The sequence below is a fragment of the Erithacus rubecula genome, assembly GCF_903797595.1.
Source record: "Erithacus rubecula genome assembly, contig: SUPER_Z_unloc_5, whole genome shotgun sequence".
Taxonomy (NCBI): Eukaryota; Metazoa; Chordata; class Aves; order Passeriformes; family Muscicapidae; genus Erithacus; species Erithacus rubecula.
In genome coordinates this window covers 591,131-613,818 of record NW_027635819.1, presented here as the reverse complement: position 1 = coordinate 613,818, position 22,688 = coordinate 591,131, and the positions used below count along the sequence as shown (strand labels likewise).

General features: G+C 46.5%; 1 long non-coding RNA gene across 1 annotated transcript in view; it reads right to left on the bottom strand.

The window, feature by feature from the left end:
• Window positions 1-3,103: 3,103 nt before the first annotated feature.
• The window catches only part of LOC306815017, a 42,710-nt gene continuing 23,125 nt past the window's right edge, over window positions 3,104-22,688 (bottom strand). The window contains exon 2 of the long non-coding RNA XR_013777297.1: window positions 3,104-3,153. This is a non-coding gene — a long non-coding RNA (uncharacterized lncRNA). The remainder of the gene's footprint in view (window positions 3,154-22,688) is intronic.

Below are 22,688 nucleotides of genomic sequence, written 5' to 3'. Positions count from 1 at the left end.
GTCCCACCCTGGGCCAATCCCCAGTTCTTCCACCCTCTTGAAAATCCCCTGACACTCGATGCCCCATTGGCCCCTGTGATCCTTTCTCCTCCCCCTGCTTCCCTCATTGCTTCATGCCTTGTGAATCCCTACCCTTCGCCCTCCCTTGAGAATCCCTCATTGTTTGATTGTTTGTACCCAGCCCCAGTAACTCCCCTGCATTTAATCCCAGGCACAGCCACGTTCAGGGCTCTTTGCCCCTGAATCCTCCAACCCTAATGAGCCCTGTAGGAACCTCAGCAGCTGAGATCTTCCCTCTCCTCCTTTTCCTGATCCCAGATGCTGACCACATAGCTGAGCAAGCAGCTCAAGAGGTTCTGCCTGCACTAAAACTACATTGTGGTGGTTCCCCACAGCTGGCGTGGTGCTGGTGTGTCCCCATTGAGCTAGCCCGGGCTCCAGTGGCTGCATCACAGAGACAATAAATGAAATTTAGAGGGAGGGGAAAAAGAGATGAAACAGAAGGGCTTGAAGAAAATGAAACACTAGAATCCAAACAGCTCATCTTTTTCACCTTTGTGACAAGTGTGTCTTTTATTTTCAACACGTTTTTAAACAAGTGTTTCTTAGTTCAGCAAGAGACAGAGCTTTTTTGTCACTACATTGATTAGTATGATGTGTATTTCACCTTTTTAGGAAAAATAACCTAAAGACAATTATAATGCTTCAATATATTTCAAAACTTGGGAATCCAAATTTCTTAGAGTTGTTTGTCCAAACCTTTGTCACAGTGAATCTCCCATGTGTGCCAGGTGTGCAGCAGGCTGTGGACACCTGGCAAACTGTCAGGAAACCAGCACACAATGGAAGTCGCTTCTGTCACCATGTGTATTATTCAGTGATGGGAGCAGCCAAATAGCGACACAGTGGTGGCAATTCTGAGCAGCCTGTGGGTGGTACACAGCAGGGAATGTGGGAAAGGGCTGGAAGCTGCTGACAGTTCCCATGTTCCACCCAGCAACTCCCAGAAATGCTCCTTCTCCCAAGAACTTACCACCTTTCTTCACCCAGGCCAAAGCGTGTTGGCCAAGATGCAGCTCCCAGGCATGGGGCTCCTCCCTGCAAGCTGAGGGTCCGTGTGATGTTCAATAACTGGGAAGAGGATGATGCTGGTGCCCAATGCTTAATGGGTGGCCTCCCTCGGAGTTGTTTTCATCAAACCCAGATGGTGATGGTGTGACAGAATCCTGGTGCTTTTCTTCCACATGGGTCTGTGTCAGAAGGCTGGGCCCCTAGGCTAGGGAGTCAAAGACCACAAGCAGCACTATGACACAGTGCTGAGACTTGCTGTCAGACTATAATCTCTTCTCATGAGAATCTGTCAGACAGTCTGACTTAAAAAGGAAATGGTCTTCATCTCTCTGACAGAACCTCAGCTTTTGTCACAGGCAGCAGAAGCAACCTGCTAAGGTTCCTGATGTTGCCTCCAGGAACAAATCTTAACTTGAAAATCATGATCCCTCTACAAGTACAGCCTGATCAGAAGGCAGGCAGTGATGATCTCTGAGCCCCATGTGTGACTAGGGCTGTATCTGGGCCTAAGAGAGCACATTTTGTGGGGTTTGTATCTTTCTTTTTCCTTTGAGAAATTATTGAAGGATTCCTTCTTGAGCAGGGGCCTCCAGGAATCAGGAGAAATGCTGGGAGTGTCTTCTCCTTCATACATTGCTGGTTTGTGGTTGTGTGTCTTTCACTCCAGACGTGTGACAGGAGTATATGTAGCAGGTATTAGATAAATATTACTGAGGAATAAAAAACCTGGTATTGAGCAACTTGCTCAAAAGATTTCTCAAGCAACAGTACTACTAAGAGCAGAAGCAACCAGTTCTCCATAATTCCTGTTTGGTAATGCATTTGTGAAGATATGTTTCTCATCAATGCTATAGAAAATGCCAAAGATCTTACATAGTCATATGGGTCTATTTGCATCTGACTTAATCTAAAAGTGGTTTACAACATTATATATTAATGTTAGCTTCTATATTGTGTGCTGTAGTTTAGAAGATCAGGTTTCCAGGAAACTTGAAGTTCCTAGCAAACCATTGAGTCCGGGCCCTTTTCTTGGAGGTTAGAGTGGGCAGATGAAGACAGGACTGATCTGTAATGTTGCACTACACCAATCAGTTTCACCAGCTTTAGAGTAATGGTAATGAGCCTTTCCTGACAAAGACTATAAGTCTGAACTAATGGCTGGATTTAAAGTACTTGGAGAGCCCTGAAGAGAAGGTGCAGAGCTAGTGCAAAGTCTGTCAGATGCCTTAGTAGTATCAAGCAATGGTCCTTCTTGGGGATATAGCTCTTAAAGGACAACAGAGAACCCAGCTACTCCCATTCCAAAGGAAAATCAAAATAAATAGGAGTAAGTAGTTTCCCTTATTCCCTTTCCAGTATTTCCATTTCCTTTATTCTCTGTTTATCAGAGACACATTTACATGGAGCTAAAATGTCCTTCTGAAGAAAAGTGATTTTACATTTGATGGCAAGCCAATCTCCCCTGGAGTGCCGAGCATTAAGATGCATCCACACCCTTTCAGACAGCATAGGCTTAGCAGTTTACCTGGTCTGAGAGAGCTGGTGCACCCCTGCTTGCTCCCTGATGGGCCTTAGATGGGTCACCACATGCTGAGCCAGTTCCAGCTCTTGGTAGCCTTGCACCTCTGCTACCTCCTTTGCAGCACCTTTCATGCACTGGCAGACGGTCAGGAAAAAAGGTTCGGCCACAGTGTCTACAGGGCACGAGCTGGGCTTGAGCACTATAATAAGCTGCTTCATTTTCATCTGCAATTGTATAGGCACCAGAACCAGTGAGGACCTCAGGTTTCCGGGGCTCTGGCCGTCTGAGGTGCTTTGGTAGCTGATTGTTCTCAATATGCCACCTCTGCAGGCACTTAGGTTCGTGTATAGCAATAGAATGTGACCCAAATTCTCTGCCACAGATATAGCATATCTTGAAGGGAGGTCTTCTTGAGAAGGGTGTTTGAGTCATGGCTGAAGAATTTGACTCTTGTGATACTATTGCAGTGCCTGGTCACCTTTTCTGGGATCCAGCTTCTAGGTGTACTACTTTGGGAAAAACTCTGGGAAGATCTGGCACATTAGATGGTGAAACTTTCTCTAAATGCAAGGTGCTAGACATACTAAGGGGGGCTTCTTAAGCACTTGGTAGAAGAGTAGAATAGTAGATGTGCATTTTGGGAAGCTGAGGGAAATTGTGGAGAATTCTGTTGGGTTGATGTGGCCAGAAATGTGTATTCTGTCACCATCTGTTGAAGCAGTGCAGAGTAGTGATTTCCTTATCTCTGTGGCACATATTATCTGCTAATTATCTTTTCCACAACCCATCCTCCCTCTAGGAAGATATCATCTGCTGCTGAGCCATTAATCCTACTGTATGACTGATAAAACTACATCATCCCATTGGGACATGCTCCAGCCATAGGGAGTAGCCAAGCCTTTCCCACTTAGATAAAAACTGACATTTTGGACAACAATCACTGGATTCCAGCAGAAAGCTGGACCTTTCCACATCATCCCTGGACCTTCAAAGGAAAACTGCACCCTTCTACAGGAGCACTGCTTCAGCTGAACCACATCTGTCACTGCAGTAGGACTGCAGCCACCATTTGATCGGACTGATACCAACACCCTGACTGACTGATGGGGTATCAGGTTGTATTCTGACTCTCTCAGTGTTTTTGGGATTGCTCTTTGTAATCCTTTCTTTCTATGATAATTTTCCTAGTAAAGAACTGTTATTCCTAATTCCCCTATTTTTGCCTGAGAGCTCCTTAATTTGTGAATTATAATAATCTGGGGGGAGAGGGTTTACATTCTGCATTTCAAAGAGAAGCTTCTGACTTTATTGGCAGATGCCTGTCCTTCAAACCAGGACAAGAATACCAAAAAAAAAGTGTGTGTGAATTAAATGCCTGTAAGGAAGTGGTCCAAACTTGGCCCAAAGTAGCTTAGACCAGCTGGCAGGGTCAGGGAAAGCATCCAGCAGGAAAGGTGAAATAACTTTATGTGGAAATAGGGAAGTCCTGGGAACAGCTTCCAGGCAAAGCATGGATAGGAATTTGTGAACGTACAACCCTGGAATACATAAGACAGGCATTTCTGTGGGTGCTGGGGATCATCAGTGTTCATTGAATTGAAGAAGTGCAATCTTAGAAAACAGAACCCACAGCACAAACATGCAAAATTGGCAAAAAGAAATGGTTTCCTTTGTACTACATATATTTTTCTCCACTGTGTTTACATTACACTGTCTCACAATAAAAGCTTCTCAGACTTGTAAATAAAATGGGATCAAGAACATCTACACGCTGTTGATTGTAGAAGAAGAATCTGGCTGAAGGATCTACACCTATGTTGCCTGAGGGTATTTTATTTTAATGATTCTGTGTCATGTCTGCACGTTATTCTTGGATGTTTTTGCTCATTTTAAGACATGCCTGTCTACAGCGTTAAAAGAAGTCAAAAAATAGCTGTGAAACAGGCTGCTAATCTATTTGTGTTTTGATTCAGAATATATGGGCACATACAAGGGAATGTCCTAAGAAGAGTGTTCCATAGATAATGACTACTTCTATGGATGCTTTGAAGGAAAGCTTAAGACAAGGTCTTGTAAGTAAACTTACAACAAGTACAAAGCAAACTGTTTACCTATTGCTTTAAGATACCTTTTGAAATTCTTCCCACTCATCTCTCTTAATTTGGTCTGTGGCTTACCTTGCACGGTTCTGACATCAGGCTTCCTGGGTTCTGGCCTTCTCAGGTGCTTTGGGAGGTTGTCATTCTCCTGGTGCCATTTTTTCAGGCACTGTGGCTCATGTATACTAATAGATTTGGTTCCATACTCACGGCCACATATGTAGCAAATCGCTGTTGGTGGCCGTCTTATCACTTTTCCCTGCAAGTAACAGCGGTGAAGAAGAAAAAAGATTGGTTTTTGTTTTCATTTTGAATCAGAATGACTTTGTATAAAAACAATCATGTAGATATCTTATATCTGTGAAATCTGTGTAACTGTTTCTGAGTCTGGTTTTGTTTGGAATCAGTCCTGGGAATTTTAAGAGATACTGCCTCACTAACTGGGCACCTGGCACAGGAAGATTTGTTTTACAGATGCTGGGCTGAAAATTCATGTGTGTGACTAATCAATACGAAGAAAGACTAAATCATAATGCTGTTGTATCACAGGAGTTCAACAATTTCACATAGCGAGAAGTGCTTGTATTGCCACCTGCTGGGCTTGGTGGCTTCACAAACACACAAGACAGCTGAGCAAGCTGACTTACTTTTCAAGTGCCTCCTGCAGATTTGGAGTTGCTAATAATTTAAAATTGAATAAACAGAGCTGCAGGAAAAAAAAAATTAAACCAAACACTATCAGTGTTAATGTGCTTGTGGTTCCAACAGACTACTTCTCACTAATCCCCAAACTCGTCTTCAGAAAAGTAACTATACAAACTGGATTTTGTTAAAATGCAAATAAATCCATTTTTAAAGTCCATGTTTTGTCACTTTTTCCACATGTGAAAGTACCTGTTACAACACAGGACAAAAATATATTTGCCATACCGAAAAGGGGGGCTGTTTTCCTGCAGTGCTGTATCTAATATTACAAACACAGGGTAACAATAAGCACGTAAATATTTTTAAATAAAATAGCTTAACATCTCTTCTATGCTTATTGTTTTAGTCACTTCCATTGTATAAATACTGCAGAGTGATGTGTCTGTTACTGTGAGACTGTGTTAGTTTCCAGCTGTAATCAACTGTATCATTTAGTTCTGTTTTTTGCAATGTAATCTATAAAATGATGCAGCATAATCAGTGTAGATGTGAGCAATGGCAAACAAATTGGTGACAAGTTTGCAGCAAGCAAAGTACACATTTTCTCTCTTTAGAATTAGAAAAATCATGATAATGGGAACTAGTAAAAAATTACTGTATATATTAGAGGTTCTTACACTAACCAGAGTCTTTGAATGAGAATAAGCAAAATTTTCAAAGAACTAATTTTCTGTATTTGACTTCACGCTTTAATAGCAACTGCTGATTTTTACTCTGGAGACTTTTGCAGCATAAAGTTTTGGTGACCATGTCTCTCCAGATGAACTTTATTTCTCTTATATATGCATATAGCATGTGTGTGTATTAATGTACACACACACACACACACACACACACACTTTATTTAGTTTAGGATAGAAGTGTGTGTGTGTGTCTGCATATGTGTGAGCTGACATGCATTTGTATGTGCATGTGTTACATCCACTTAATTTTTTATGTTTTGGTATACAGGACCTCTGGATGATCAGTCTGTCTGGAAGAAAAGTACACCCACAAATATGACGTGGAATTAGCTGGGCTTGGACACTGGTCCAGGCAGTTTCATTTAAAGAATCAAGATCATAGAAACCTTTGGCTGGAAAATTAGAGAAAGAAAGTATCAGCTTTCATTCTGGAGATCCACATTCAGCTCATTATGGAAAATATTTTCAGGAAATACCTGTTGACTGAGCCTTTCAGTTTAACCAAACCATATTGCTTTTGCAAATGAAAAGAAAGAAGCAAAAGAGTAAAAAATATATAAAAATACTCTGTTTTTTGTCCTAAGGGTTGAATTAAAGTAACTTCAAACAGAATAATTTTGTTATTTCAGTTTTTTCCTACTTATCTGCTACCTTTGAATTCTTGACTAAGTAACACAGAGATACTAGTTCTTGTAGTATTTTTCTTAGACTTCTGCAAACTGTTTTCTGTCCTGAAAAATATCAATTGCTGGAAGAATCTTAAGAGTCCAGTATTCTAGAGACCATACTGTAATACAAGGCTGACCTAAATTTATTATAGTAGACTTGTATCTATACTTACTTTTTAAAATTTTGTTTGTAAAAATCCTTCCACGGACAATCTACTGACAATCTCAGTAAACTGTTTGCAGGTTCTGGGTTTCTAACTTCTGGGTTTTGCTGGAAACAAATTCCTGCTTGGAAGTTGTTCGGTTTTCTTCTGGAAAGAAGACTCTTTAATCTGGGTATCAGCAATCTACCGGGGGGCACATAGTGGTTTTTTTTTGAGGAGCTGAATAGTCTGGCCTCCTGGAGCTTTACTCATCAGGTACATTTTCCTGCTCTGTTGTCAACTGTTTTCAACTCTCCGAAGACTACAAAATTCTTTCTTCAACTGAAAACAACAGAAGTTTTTTAAAGAAATACATGTTCAGAAGGAATACCTTATCCTTGCATGCTGCAGAGTAGACAATACTCTTGTAATAAACGAGGCTTGCAACCTTCTGCAGGTTAACTTGTTTATTAATTAACAGCTGAGAATGGGGACTCGAGATGAGCCTGAGCCCCAGGTGACAAACCAGAAAATAAATTAGCAGTGTGACACACTGTGTGCTCCTTTGGACTCAAGTTTCTGCCAGAGGTCCAGGTGCCAGGGAGCTGGGCAGTCTCTCTGTCCTTGGCCCCTCGTGGATTGGTGCATTTTTGATCCTCTCTCTGAGTGGTCCTTTTCCTGGTCGCTGGTTGGTCCATACAATGGTGCTATCTTGACCAATCATTTTGGAATACTGTGATCAAATTGTCAGTAGTCAATACTGAAAACATCTTTTCTATGTGGTGCTATATGCTTTCTGTGGTCTGCAAAGGGAGTTCACAGATCCATATATGCTCACTATCTTTAATTACATTTACAAATTATTTTGTTCCTCAAGTTGTGTTCTGTTCATTCCTAACAGTCTTTAAGATGAAGGATCCGTGCAACTGTCTTGTTCAGTCCTATTAGACATTTTTAACTACTGCCCTTAAAAATGAAGGATCTTTTGAAGTTTGTATGGTAACTGTGACATTTCCAACTCAATAAATTATAGCAGTTTACTGCAGTTATGGATTCTTTAACTAATGTCCAAATTTTCAAGTCCACAATTAAATTCTTCTAGCTTGACTATGATCTTCTGATTTGCTTTTATAAAATGTGTTGGGTTTTTTTATTTGAAATTGGTAGGTTCAAATGGCTAAACTGAAACATGGCTTTTATTTATGATTGGAAAGTGCATGCTCATTTTTTTTATGTGATTGAACTTTGCTTGTCAGTCCTCATCCTTTCTACATATTTTGTCCAGGAATAGTTTTAGCTGCTATCAGCACAATTGATTGGGAAACTAGATGAAATGTCAGTGTTTTTTAAGCACCGGAAGGTACTTTTCAACTTTTTAAATATGCTGTGGCAGTAGGAAACATGGGATTCAACTGGAAATAACATTGAGCCAAGAGTGGAGGAGATAAGGTTAAATGACAAATCACTTAAGTATGGAAACAAAGGAAGCAAAGTAGCTCAATTTCTCATTTCCTTTTCCTTTTCTGCAAAAAAAAGTCAAAATGATACATGCCAAGCAATGAGAAATGCTCATAAGATCTCATTTTAACTCTGTTGAGAGCAAACCATGAAGGCACTCTCAGTGCTTCTCCCAGTGAACAAAAGTTGCTTTGAAAACATCACCATCATCATTGGCACAAACTGCAGAGCTGCTGGGGTCAGCAGAAGAGCTTGCAACAGAATAAACTTGGGATATGAGTGACAGTCTGAAGTGGAACAACATGTCAGTGATTATTGTATTTTACATATTTTGGAAAACATTGTTCCCATGAAGTTGTGGAGGGAGGGCAGTACTACAACCCTTGAGATTTTTCTGAGTGCTGTTGCCTCCAGCTGAACTTCTGCATGCTCTGGTATCACCATCAGCCCTCACAGCCCAATGCCAACTTGACTCCATGAGTAGTAAGGCTCACCATTTCTCAAATCCCATGCTAAATTTAGACCTCACCAGTTACCACCTACTAGCACAGACAGCTCTTAATTTGCCATATCCTCATTGCCCTTCATAAAAGATGATGTGGAGAACATACTCTAAGCTTATGGCTTCAGGAATTCCCCCACAATGGTATTTCTGAGTAAGATGCAATGCACACTTAATATTGGTATTTTTTTATTGTTCAACATTCAGTTCATCAGAAAGATTTTACTGCTTTTTGGGAAAAAATTCCAGCAACCAAAAAATACACAAGTGTAGAACTGGCAGTGAAACACAGAAAAATTGTTCTAAGTGAAATCTCTGACAGATTTAAAATTATCAAGACACCAAGTCCAACTTTCAGAACTACACAGGGACTCCAATATATGAATCCCACCAAGAGTCAGATTTGAAGTTTTAATGCCAAATACTGCAGTGACTTAGTTTCTTTAAAAAACGTTTTTGCTCTGAGTGCGTATAGTGAGCATTGACAACCCATTGAGGCAAATGTAACCAAAAAATGCTTGTCCAGGGAAAGAGAGTATTCCAAGAAGAGAGAGGCGACACACAGGTGAGATTGTATGACATCCATAGTCCTCCAATTACCAAACCACTTGTCAGTGAAACCACTTGGTGAAATAAATGGGCCAGGAGACCTGCTCCTTTTTTATGGCCTTTATTAGGAATCAGCTCCAGGAAGGGGAAACTATTTCCAGTTTCAGATGTTATTTGGGCTCATTATCTTAGGGGTTTTAGTTCTTCATGGAGTCCCAGCATTCTCTGCGTTTCTCTTTATTTGCATACGCTCCACTGACATCACTCCTCCGTTGTCACAGGCGCCATTTTAGGGAAGCAGCGACGGAACAAGCCGATGAAAAGGAAAGGGGATATGGGGTAAGAACTGGGGGGTAAACCAGGGTGAGGCTAAGTACTTAACAATTACGATTAACATTGCAGACAACTAGGAACATTTATAGAAACCTACAACTTTAACTGTTACAGAACTTTCTTAGGAACAGGATTCATCCATTACAGTTTACGATTAACATTACAGACAACTAGGAACATTTATAGGAACATATAGCTTTAACTGTTATTGAGCCTTTTTTACAAACAGGATTTACCCATTACAGTCCCCCCTCTTTCTGTTTGATTTGGCTTAGCCCGCATCAATTCGAAGTCTCAGGTTCTTGAGGATAGAGCTTTTTTAATTTTAGGTATTGATTATAAATTTCCCTTGCAAACTTATGGTTTTGGCTCCTGGCTTTCTATCATCATGATTTTGGTTTTTGTCTGGTCAGCTATGTCTGGGATACTGACTCATATTGTGAGTAAGCATGGTAAGAATAAAAAGCTTATAATTGCACTTATAACAAATGTTTTTTAAACAACCAGATGTCATCCCACCAGTTGGTGTCTACTAAAGGAGTCCATTCTTGGGTACCTACATGTGCTACTTTACATATTTCTTTAGAAATATTTTTTATTATTTCACTTTTTTTCATCTATTTCTAAACAACATTCTGATGTATTAAATTTCCCACAGATTCCACCTTCATTTGCTAGTAGGTAGTCTACCATGAGCCGAATTTGGTAGACACCTGCTCTGATTTGGGTTAACTGCTCAGTGATGTGATCTAGACTGAGGGCTGTTTGATTTGAGATTATTTCCAACACTGCTTGGAGTCGAATGATTCTATTTAACATATAGATTGGGATACGACATCCCCAGGATCCTTCTTGTGCCCAGGTTGCTGGTCTGTAGACCTCAATTATTTGTTCTGTGGTCCAGATTTTTCCTCTCCACTTTTGGCTACTTCCCATATCAATAATGCCTCTTTTTTCCCATTTAGTCTTTTTTAAATCATCATACAGTGGAATTCCTAGCTTTGATTCTGAATCCTTTGGGAGTAGGAAAAAGGCAGGCCTAATAACTCCAATGGTGCAGCTCCCTGTCCAATCTCCTGGAAGATTAGTATATGCTGTGTCCCCACATACCCAAAATAGATGTTTAGGGGCTTCTCAAGAGGTTTCATTTGTTTCTGTAGGACACTCCCAATATTTTGATAATTCCTTTATTCCCCAGAAGGGGTTTATTCTTTTTTCAGCACACTCATGTAGGTCATATCCTTCATGATAGATACCCCCTTTTTCCTTTTTCTCAATTGACCAGTATCAATTGGGCTCTTGTGGTATCCATCTTATATTTGAATGTTTTATTATCAAGTACCTTTTACAGGCCATTTTTCCTACAAAAGTTTCAGATTTGTTTCCTGCTCTTTTAATACATTCTTCTCTGATTATTTTGGATTTTAAGTTCCACTGCTCTTTTCTTCGTTTTTGTTCTGGCATCTGAAGTGTTTGTCCGGTTTGTTTCCATTTTAATATTTGCAGGGCTTTTAAACAAATTCCTTCCCAAGGCCAAATTTCTGACATTTGGGTATTCCTACAAACTCAACAATCGGTTATATTTAATTCTTTACTGATTCTTTCAACTAGATCTATGAATAGATTCTTTCCCAGGGGTGTTTCTAGCTCATTTTCCTTTTTAGTTGCCACAACTAATTGCTTTTCCTTTATCAGGTCTGGTAGTTTTCCTTGACTTGTTTCATGCTCAAAGCAAAACCAAGCTTCTCCTACAGGCTACTCTCCGAGTAAGTGCTGCTGAAAAGAGGCTATGTTTTTTGCAATCTAATAGACCTTTTCACCTTCTTGGCAGGTGGTTATTTGAGAATGGTTAAAACAACTGGGATTTATATTAGTATGGACTCTTATTAAGGACCCAAGGCTTTCTCCATCGTAGAGCGAGTAGTGACATTTAGTGCATGCAGTTTCTTTGCCTTTTACAAAGTTATTCATAAGCAGGGCCAGCATTAGACATCCCAAGAGTCCAGTATGAACCATTTTTGATGTCACCCGGTCCTGTCTCTTGGGTATGGAGGTTCATTTAGGGTAGAAAGGTCCTTTCGTTTTTCTCCCAGTTTTTGTTAATTTAGTGGCTTTTAGAAAATACTCTGCAGGAGAACTGGTTTTATGCTTAATTTGAGGGCTAAAATTAATAGAGAACTGAGTAGTGCCCTGAATTAAATAATTTTATATATATATATATATATATATATATATATATATATATATATATATATAATTATATATATAATTAGGGAAGACATGCAACCATTATACTGGACTTTGCTAACCTTTGTGAGTTTTAACTTTAAAGCAATACAACAACAGCAACAATTTTAAACAAGTAGGAACATAACAAAATAGTTCAGTTAGTTCATTTTCCTTTTTAAAGTGATTTTAAGATTTGTGAGGTCTCGGGTAACAGTCCACTTAGGAACCTTTGGCAGTGGTGTCACGGGGTCTAGTTCACCACTGGGAGGTGAAATTGGTCCTTTAATCCAGGAGATGTGGGTCCAGCCTTGTTCCTGAGTCTGCACTGCAGTGTATGTAGTCAATAACACCTCCAAAGTACCTTTGAATTTAGGGGTTAAGGGAGTGTGATTCCAAGATTTAATAAGGACCCAATCCCCTGGGCCAATCTGGTGGGTGTCTGTGTCAAGGGGTGAGGTTTGAGGAAGATACCATGTTTTTCTGAGACCCTCTAAGGTTTTACCAATGGCCTTTAAATATTCTTGGGTAGCAGTTTCTCTTCTAAGTAATTTTCCGAGCTGAAGGGGGTTATAAGAAAGGGAAGCCCAAACATCATTTCATAAGAGGAAATCCCTATGTCAGAGCAAGGTATTGTTCTAGTACATAGAAGAGCAAGGGGTAAACACCTGAGCCAATTAATTTGTGTTTCTGCAATTAATTTGGTTAACACATTTTTTAAGGGTTTATTCGTGCTTTCTACTCTTCCAGAGATTTGAGGATGCCATGGAGTATGTAATCTCCATTTTATTCCCAGTGCCTCAGTGACTCTGTGTAAAATTTGGGAGGTGAAGTGTGGGCCTCTATCAGAATCTATGTTATTGATTAACTCATACCGGGGAATAATTTGTTCTAGAATTATTTTTATGACCACTTCTGCCACTTCTTTTACTGTTGGGAAAGCCTCCACCCAATGGGTGACATGATCTACTATGACCAGTAAATGCTTGTATTTTTGGACTGGGGGCATTTTGGTGAAATCTATTTGGACATTTTGGAATGGTCTTAGGGCTCGCTCTCTTCCTCCAGGTTTGATTTTTCTCATTATCTTTTGATTTACCTTTTGATAAATTAGGCATCCTTTTGTTAGTGTCTTTGCCAAATCATATATTCCAATACAGAGGTTTTCTCTGAGAAAGTGGTCACAGAGTCCCTGGATTCCCCAATGGGTTAATTCATGTATTTCTGATAACATTTTTTGAGCTAGGGCCTTATTTAAGAATCTGCGCCCATCAGACATTAACTACTCTCCTTGATTTCCTTGATGCATTTTTAATTATTTCATCACTTTTAACTCCTTCTCACTAATTATGGGCTCTTTTTTCTCTGCTTCTTTGGGTGCTTCATTTAGTTAAAGGATTTTCACAGGCTTTCCCAAATGTAAGGTGGCTTCTTTAGCCATTTGATCAGCTAACTGATCTTCCTGTAGAAGGTGCAGTTTTCCTCCGAAGGTCCAGGGATGATGTGGAAATGGCTGGTTTGCCTCTGTAATCCAGTGCAAAAAAGGTAACTTGCTGTCCAAAATCTCAGGTTTTATCTGGGTAGGAAAGGCTTGTCTCCTCCCCCTGACTGGAGCATGTCCCAATGGGATGATGTAATTTTATCCCTCATACAGTAGGATTAATGGCTGAGCAGCAGATGATATCTTCCTGGAGGGAGGATGGCTTGTGGAAAAGATAAAGATGTTTGCCCCACCTGGTTTTAAAGATGGCCCATTGGCAGATTTTATGTGCCACGGAGATAAGGAAATCATTACCCCACCTGGTTTCAACAGATGGTGATAGAATACACATTTCTGGCCACATCAACCCAACATAGTCTCATAAAATGTTAAAAAAAATCTGGATATGACACTTAAAGAAACCATAGTGCTCGGTTGATGGTGTGATTTGATGATCTTAGAGGTCTTTTCAAACCTTAATGAGTCAATGTCTCTATGATTTGAAGTCCATTTCCTTGCCAAGAACATTGATGCACAGGAAGCAATGAAGAGAAACATCTGTCACATTACAGAGAGAAAAAGAGCTGTACATCCTTTACTAAATCATTTTACAAGGGATTCTTCTGAATATACTCTTGATCTACCATGGCCATCAGTTAGATCTAAACTGAGATTTGTTATAAACTTTGAATGATAATGCATAATTAGTATAAGCTGACCCAGAAAGGTGTTCCCAGCTAGGGAATGCAATCCCTGTTCTGTTCCCTGGGTGAACTCCGTGCCCTCTCCCTATCGCTCAGCCTTTCGGTCACTCCCACTCTGTTCCCCTGTTGCCTTTTCACCCTAACCCCACCTGTGAACACCCCCTGTCCCTTGGCAGTTGGTCCCTAAGGATTTCCCTGCCTGCTCATCCCATGACAAAACCTGAAGCCCCCACAAGCCCCTTGGCCTTTGTTCCCCGAACCCTGGATGATGCACGCGTGGCTGAAACAAACATCTTTGTAAAAGCCTGCAAAGGCCTTTCTTGCTCCTTTCCTCGCCTCTCCCCCCAAGCAACAAATAGGTGCAACACTAAGCAACAATAGGAGGAACTTGAGAGTTGACCCACAGCTGCATTGATTCCTCTGAGTACAAATGCATTTATTGTGTTGTTTCACTCAGACTCTTCTGCTGGTAATTAGGGGCAGTGCCCTTTTAAAAGGATGGAACCACTTCCCTAAGCTGTGCTGTAGGAACTGCAATAAAGGAAGGCAATGTGAAGATTTTACTCATGAAGGACTAGCTAGAACTTTTAGTTTCACAAGGACTCTAATCATGCAATTTCTATTGCATGAGAAGGTGAGCCCATTAGAATCCTTCATTCTCACAGGTCTGTGCTACGTGGCACTCCTTGCAAGTGTATTTGAAGTTTGTATTTGAAAAATAAATCTTGTTCGTATCCTGCGTCTTTGCTTCATTTGGCTGTAGCATTTGATACCATTTCAAACAAAGATGTCAAAATAAAGAAATATATAATTACATTGTTGCAGACTTCAATAATCCTAATGTCTTTCAGAGATGAAATGTTAAACCCATCTTGATTGATACAGTGTAGAGTGAAGCAAATGGCTAAACCCAACCTTTCATCATGAATTTATTATGATATTTATCAGCCTTAAAGGACTGAAAGTTTCACCATCTGAAAAATTTGTTGCCTTTTTTGATACATAATATTCCTGCTGAATATCCTGTCCCTAACATCAGTAGGTATTTTTCTACATCTACTCTATGCTCCACTCTTGCATCATGTTGCCTGCACTTCTGGTCAATTAATTGAAGGGAAGGGGTTTCAGAGCACATGCAGATCCACCATCCAAACAAGCAGGTTATTGCATGGTCAAAGAGCAACTGGTAAACTCACTGCATGAAGGAGCAAGAAAAAGCAGGATTGTTAATGCAGGAAAAGATTATTGAATCCAACCATCAAGCTAGCAGCGTGTTCCCCACTAAATCATATCAAGTGCCACATCCACACATTTTTTAAACACTTCCAGGGATGGTTAGTCTGCTACTTCCCTGGGCAACCTGCTCCAATAGCTGCTGGACAATTCCATTTTTAATGATTAGTGTGTTTATTGTCGTGCTTATGAACCAGAGGGATCAAGAATATAGTTTTGCAATGTTCTTCCATAAAGCATACAAAAAAATCAAATACAGACTTTGTCTTGAAAAAAAAGTCACAGTTCTGGAAAAGAAGGAGCAAAGTGAATGCAATACAGTCTGCAACTACAGCAGATTTGCAGCACAAACAGAACAAAAGAGTCACAAGTCAACAGTGTGATTTATTTCCCAAGACATGGTGAATTGGTCAAGGAACCTCAACATAATCCTCTACCCATACTTCCTTAACTTCTTACGATATGTGTTATTTTGGAGGTTGGGTTTAAAGAATTTTTCCCATTATCATGCTAAAGGAGCCTGCCAGATTCTGCCCAGGCAGTTTTCAGGACTCTGGACAAAGGGGTAGACAAAGGCTTCCCAAGGGAGCTGCTCTCTCAGCAGCGAGGACTGAGGGCAAGGATTGCAATCTCCAGCCCACGCGGTGCGAGCCGGGGAAGCCTCGGGAAATGGAGCTCTCTGTTTTGGGACTGGAATATGAACAGAGACATTTGATAGAGGAGATGATGAAGAGGATTTTGTTTTTCAGCAGCCTGCCTTTAAAAGTAGCAGCCCATGCGTGCATCGTAGCCCATAACACGGCTCTGCAAGGACTGTGGGAATGAGAGGAAAATTCATAGTTCTGTAGGTGCCCGGCAAATGCAGACTGTGAAGGTGAAGACACCCCCTAAGTCTGCAGCAGAAAAAGGAACTTTTCTCTCTTAAGTGAACTGAAATGATTATTTAAGGGGGTAACTGACTGATGTGTTCTCTGTATGTGGTTGGTAAAAAAATGTGGAATGAAGGGAGGAGGGAATAATCTAGGAATCTTATTCTGAATAATTTTTTCTTGTGTTATTAATAAATTTCTTCTTGTACTTTCTTTTTAAATTTTGAGCCTGCGTTGTCTTTGCTCCTAAACCCTGTCTCTAAAGAAAATTAAGTCTTTAAAATTGGCAAACCCTTTAGTCACACTGTGACAGCATTCCAACACACCTGGGCCACTCTGGGGGGGGGGGGGGGGAGGGGCAGCCCCAGGCAGGTGTCAGTGTGTGCAAGGGCCCTTTGTGACACGGTGCAGCGTGGTCACCGTGGCACAGAACGGGACAGCGTGTCCAAGGGCTCATTGTGACATGCGGTGACATAGGTGCTGGCGGTGACACAGCCACGCCACAGTGCTCGGTGCACGCGTCGGGCCAGGACGGGACAGAGCGCTGTTCCTTGCTGATCCGGAGACGTTACTCCTGCAGGTGACCTCGAGGCCAGACCACAGCACTTGCCAACCTGTGGCCTTCCCGAGGCTTCTCTTCTGCAGGTGCCCTCGAGGCCGCACCGTGGCACTTGGTGGCGCGGAGCTTTCTCGAGGCATCTCCAGTCCCTGCAGCCTCTGCCATCGAGAGCAGACCGTGGCATTTGCTGACCACGGTCCTTGACCTAGAGGAGTCCCCTGTCCTTGCAACAGGAGCCCTCAAGACCAGAGCGCAGGATTTGCTGTCCTGTAGCCTTGGCAAGACTTCAGTCTTGCACGTGCCTGCAAGACACGACTGCAGGACTTACTGACTCAGATTTTTCTGAGCCATCTCTCCTCCAAGTAGCCATGAATGCAGGCAGTGAGGTAGAGCAGAAAGCCCCAAGCATGCCCAAGCTGGCCTTGGGGAAGGAGGAGAAAGAAGGTGCTGGAACTACCCCAGCACAGCAGCCTGAAGAGGTGGAGCACTTCCAGGAACCACAGGAGGGTGAGTGATAGCCCTCAGCTGTGCTCCATGCCCTGGAGCCTCCTGGGTCTCTCCCTGCCAGGGGAGCAGGGCTGGCTCTGCTCTCCAGCCTCTCCCGCAGCCCCTCAGCACCGGCTGCATTCGCTCTTTGCCAGGTGCAGCCACGGAGCGCACACGAGAGCAGCAACGCAGCCGTGGCCTCTTCCGCAGAACAGCGCAGGTACTGCAGCCAGCAACCCCTGGGCTGGGCCTGCTGTCACTGCTCAGCCCAGCACCGTGCTTGGAGCGCTCCGTGGAACCTCCCTCCCTTCTTGCCCTCCTGCTACAGATGGTTTGCATGTTCATGAAGAGAATGCGTGAGGAAGAGACCAGCGTCGTGGGCACTGTGGTCAGAGCATACCCTCCCATCTTCAAAACTAAGACCAGTGCTGCCCTGCTGGATATGCTTGTGCAGGAGAGTCCTTCCAATCCAAAGCAAGTAAGCAGCCCGTGGCCTGCCTTTGATCCTGCCAGGAATTGCGTGGCCTCTCAAGCCATGCCTGCTGGTCACTGGAAGCCTCAGAAGCCACGAGAGTGAGGCCAAAGCTTCAGGTCGCTTCTCTGGGGCACCTGGGCAGCTTCTCTGGCAGCTTTCCAAGTCTCCCGTGCCTTCTGCAGGTGCCAGCCATGGTGAAGTACATCCACCAGTGGCTCATGGCCAATGAGTGGCCCGACTACAACGTGTACAGGCCCCTTCTGGACCTGGCAGAGGCACAGCCCGCTGAGGTGGTGATGGCTCTCCTGCGCGTGGCCCCATCGTGTGACAGGTATGGGGCCCACGTGCCCACAAGGCTCAGGGCTCACCAGCCCCCCAGGCTGTACAGCCCATCCCAGGTGTCTGGCAAACGCTGAATGCCAGGGCCCTCTGACTCCTCCCTTTGCCAGCCCTGGCATGTCAGCCCCCAGCGTGCTGCCCTGCTCCCTCCCTGCCCCTCAGGGGCCAGTCCCCACAGAGCTGGGCTGCCTGGCTGCTGCCAGTGAGGGGCAGTGGGCAGAGGCACGGCTGGCAGCCAGCTCAGCTCCCCGCTGCTGCCCAGGCCACGGTGCTGTGTCCCTGGCCACCCTAAGACACAACTCTGACCCTACAGAGCTGCTATGGCCATGTGGAAGAACATCATGTGCTCGTGCAGGACTGCAGAGCCGGCCATGCTGATACTCCTGGATGTGCTGGCCAACTGGCCAGAGCACAGCACAAACACTGCCGATGGGGACTGCAAGGCTGTCCTTGCCCTGGCTGTGAGTTTCTGCAACTGGCCTTTGCTCACCCCAAGGTCACCTCTCCGTCAGCTCTCCAGCCTCCCTCCCCCACGGCATCTCCCTGCCTCGGGGGCCTGGCTGCATCCTGGCCTAGGGGCAGCTTCAGGGCCACCAGGCCCGCAGCTGCCCCTGCGTCTCCGCTGGCCTCTGCCTCCCGCGCTGGGGCCCTGACGCACGGACACCTCGGCACTGAGCGCTGCCTCGGGCTGCTCTGTCCTTTGCAGGCAACTGTGGTGATGTGGAAGATCCTCCAGGAGCCCTGCGTCCCACACGTCGTGTCCGTGCATTTCCCCCGCCTCATTGCGCACCTGCTCTTCCAAGTGCTCTCCAGCACACTGGAAACGCCAGAGGCGGTCCATACCTTCTGGAAGGGGTGCCAGCAGCAACACGGCCTTGCCACCAACCCCAACAGGTACTCCACGCCAGTCTTGCTGTCCCTGCCGTGTCCCCGGGACCGGAGCCAGTGCTCCCAGTGTGACCTGGCTATTGCTCCGCACACAGCTTTGCAGTGCAGACCCTGAAGGCCCTGCTCTGTCAATGGCACTATAAGGATGTGGTGGTGGCACTGGAAGACAAGCGTGCCTGGGACACACTTCTCTGTGCTGACACCCACCACTGTGCTGTAGGTGTGCTGGCCAGGTGAGATCCCCTTCTCCTCAGCTGCCCCCGGCATTTGTTCCCTCTGCCAGGGGTGCCCCGCACAGTCCCCGTGGTTGTGGGCCAGCGGGCTTTGTCACCAAGGAACAGCCAAGGAGGCTGGAAACGGCTGGCAGAGGAAGGAGCCCAAGAGCAGAGCCTCTCAGAGGGCCCGGGTTCCTTTGCAGGGTGGTTGGGGAACGAGCAGGCCTCTGAGAGTCAGTGCGGGGAGAGGTTTGCCCTTGCTGGCTCAGGTTTCTGTTTCCCGTTTTCTCCTGACAGTGAAATGCCCCACGCGTGCATAACCTTGTGTTCCAAGATCGCCTTCCACATGCTCGGGCTGCTCGACAAAGACATGCCATACTGGGATTTGGCCACCATGGCGTTCCTTGTTGAGGTGAGCTCAAGGCCAGCGCAGCCTGGCTGAGCTGTGTGCCAGCTCTCTGCCCTCTCCCAGCCGCAGCTGCCTGGGACGCTGCCCGCGCCCTGTGCTGCTGCCTGGGCCCAGCCCCGCGCGGTTCTGGGCTCCTGCCGGCCGGCTCTCCTGGCAGCGCCCCTGTGCCTTTCAGATCCTCGAGCGCCTGGCCTGGAATGAATGGCACGAGCGCCTCCTGGGCATCTTGTCAATGAACCTGCAGAGCGAGTGCAGGGAGAGGCAGCGCCTGGCGCTCAGAGGCCTCGTGGTGCTGGGCAAGAACATCTCCATGGTGAGAAGGCGGCAGCGGCTGCAGCCGTGCTGCCGGCGTGGGGCTGGGGAACGCGGTGGCTTGGGCTTGCCTGGGCTTCGGGAGCTGAGGCAGCTGCTCCCAGCTGTCCTGCCTCCCCCTGCAGCCGCCCGAGTGCTTTGGCACAGGCCTTTGGCTTCTGGGCCCTGCGGCACCAGGGGGGCGTTTGACACGCTTGTGTTCCACGCAGGCCATACGCATGTGGGGCCTGCACGCAAGGCTCGTGGAGCTCCTGGGGGAAAAGGACAGGGACGTGGTTAACATGAGCATCGTTCTCCTCGGCTGTATCTTCCCCTACAACGGCACCAAGATAGAAACCCCCCTCGCCCTGCAGCTGGCTGACATGCTCCTGCCACTCTTTGACAGCGTAAGGCTCGCTGCCTCCAGCCACGGCCACTGGCGGCTGCCCGCACACTTTGTGCCCTGTGCATTTTCAGGCCTGTGCCAGGTGGGGGTGAAGCAGCCCACCACTAGGGCTTTTTATCTTCCTTTCCTACAGGATGATAGCGAGGTGCAGTTGAGCTCAATGTTCGTCTTCCGAGACATGATAGATTTTTCATCCGAGATGATACAAGGGGCCCTGAAGAAACAGGTGCGCAGGAGCCTGCTCCCGCTCTCCTTCCACTGCCACGACGAGAACCAGCGCGTGGCTAAGGTGAGGACTCGGCGGCTGCCGGCAGCCCCCTGGCCGGAGGCTCGGCTGCCTCCTGCTCTGGCACCTCACGGGCTGCAGCCTCCTCCTGGCCGTGCTGCAGGGACGTGGCTCCAGTGCCCTGGGCTGTGGTGCCACCTCCGCATATGTGCTGCTCTCCAGGTCTCCCGGGCCACGCTGCATTCCTCAGCCACGCTCCTGCAGAGGAAGGACCTCCTAGAGGTGCTGCAGCTGGAGCAGACCTGGACTTTTGGCGTGGTAAGGACGGCCCGGAAACGCCGGCCTCTCCGGGCTCTGCGGGCAGGGCAGGCCGGTGCTGGCCGCACGGAGCGCGCGGCCAAGGGGCTGAGCCTGCACCGACCGCACCTTCCCTCTGCTCTCCGCAGCTGGCAGAGGACAGGAGCCGAGCGCCCGAGCACCTGCGGCAGGCGCTGCGGTACCTGGACAGCCCGCAGGAGTCCCTGCGACAGGCGGCCATCAGCTTCATCGGTGAGCCACGAGCCCGGGCTCCCTCCCCTCGCCGTCCCGGGCCGGCGCAGCTCGGCCCCAGCCCCGGCTGCTGCCCCGGCAGCTTCTGCCATCAGGGCCCGGCGCCGCGGAGCCCCGGCTGCCCTCGGGGCTGCTGCCGCCCTCCCGCAGCCGGGCCCTTGGGCGGCAGCGTGCGGCAGGGCCCGGGCTGAGCCCTGCTGGGGGCACGAGGCCGTGTGGCCGCAGGGCCGGCAGCGCCGCGGGCAGGGAGCTGCGCTGCTCGGGCCGTGACAGGCTCTGTGTGTTCCCAGGGATGGCCGGGCTGCACCTCAGGGGGCACAAGCGAGAGCTGCGGCGCGTCTGTCAGGGTGAGTCAGGGCAGCGGGCTGTCGGCCCCGCCTGCCGGGGGCAGCGGCAATCCCTGTCCCGGCTGCCGAGGGCTCTGCTCCCTGTGCGGACCAGGGCTGCCGTGGCCAGAGCAGCCACAGAGATTTCAGGGCCACGTGGGGCAGTAGTGTCCCCTAGCTTCGGGCTGATCCCCTTGCTCCCTGCTCCCTCCATGCCATGGCCAGAACCGCCTGGGATGGGATGCTCCCGGCATGGGGGTCTCCTTGATTCCCACAAATGCGGGATCTGACCGTGGCTCTGTTCCTCTCTCTTGCAGCCCTTGAAGAGAAGGCGGAGGACATCAGCCCCGCCATCAGATGCCAGGCTCTGGAAACAGCCATTCTGCTGCGGGCAGCAGAGAAACATTCGGGCTGCATCTTTGGGGAGCTGCTGCATCAGTTCCGCGGGGCGTGCAGGAAACGGGTTTCTCAGTGGTGCTGTGTCCGGCTGTGGTGCTGGAACGCTGAGGAGAACTGAGTGGAGAGGCTCTCTGCCAGCTGGGGCCACAGTTCCACAGTGAAAAGGATAGACCCAAAGAAAGCCTCTGTCAGTGTCATTTAAAAACCACGTTCAGAATTAAAAGTGTTACAATAGTTACTTACCGTTTGTTCCAGTTAAATGTTAGTCCAGTCGAATGTTGTACTCCCCAGTTTTAGTTTATGAGTTGAACCCTTCCCCGCGACCCCTGTATCCCCATTTCCCTATGACCCCTGTATCCCCATTTCCCCACCCCCTCCTGGCAATGTCGCTGCTGCTCCCCGCCTGCTCCTCAAGCTGCCAACCCCAGCCAAGATTAAGCAAATCGATAAGCTCCCATCATGGCCAGTTCCAAGGTGGAAGTGTGAATGACGATGAGAGCACCCAAAAGCCGTAAGCCGCCAGCAAATATAGATCCACAAAAGGCACCATTAAGTCAGCAAAACAGTTAGCTACTGCAGAGAACCTCCATCCTGGCACAGTCGTCTCACTGTCACCTGAAGAGCGCTGCAGCAAAGGGACACCCTAGACCACACGAGCCAAGTCGAGTTTCTGGGAACGCCCGTGAGGACGGAACCCCAGACTCTGCAGCTCCGGCTCCAGGATCACCTTGGGGCTCCTCCTCAGCGGCGTCCGGCGGGAGCAGCGGCGGCGTGCGCAGCCCCACGAGTTCCCCTCCCACGGCTTCTAATAAAGGCCTTTAAAAAGGAGAAATTGCCTCCCGGCCCTGTTTTTAACATACAGGGGAAGAGGGGAA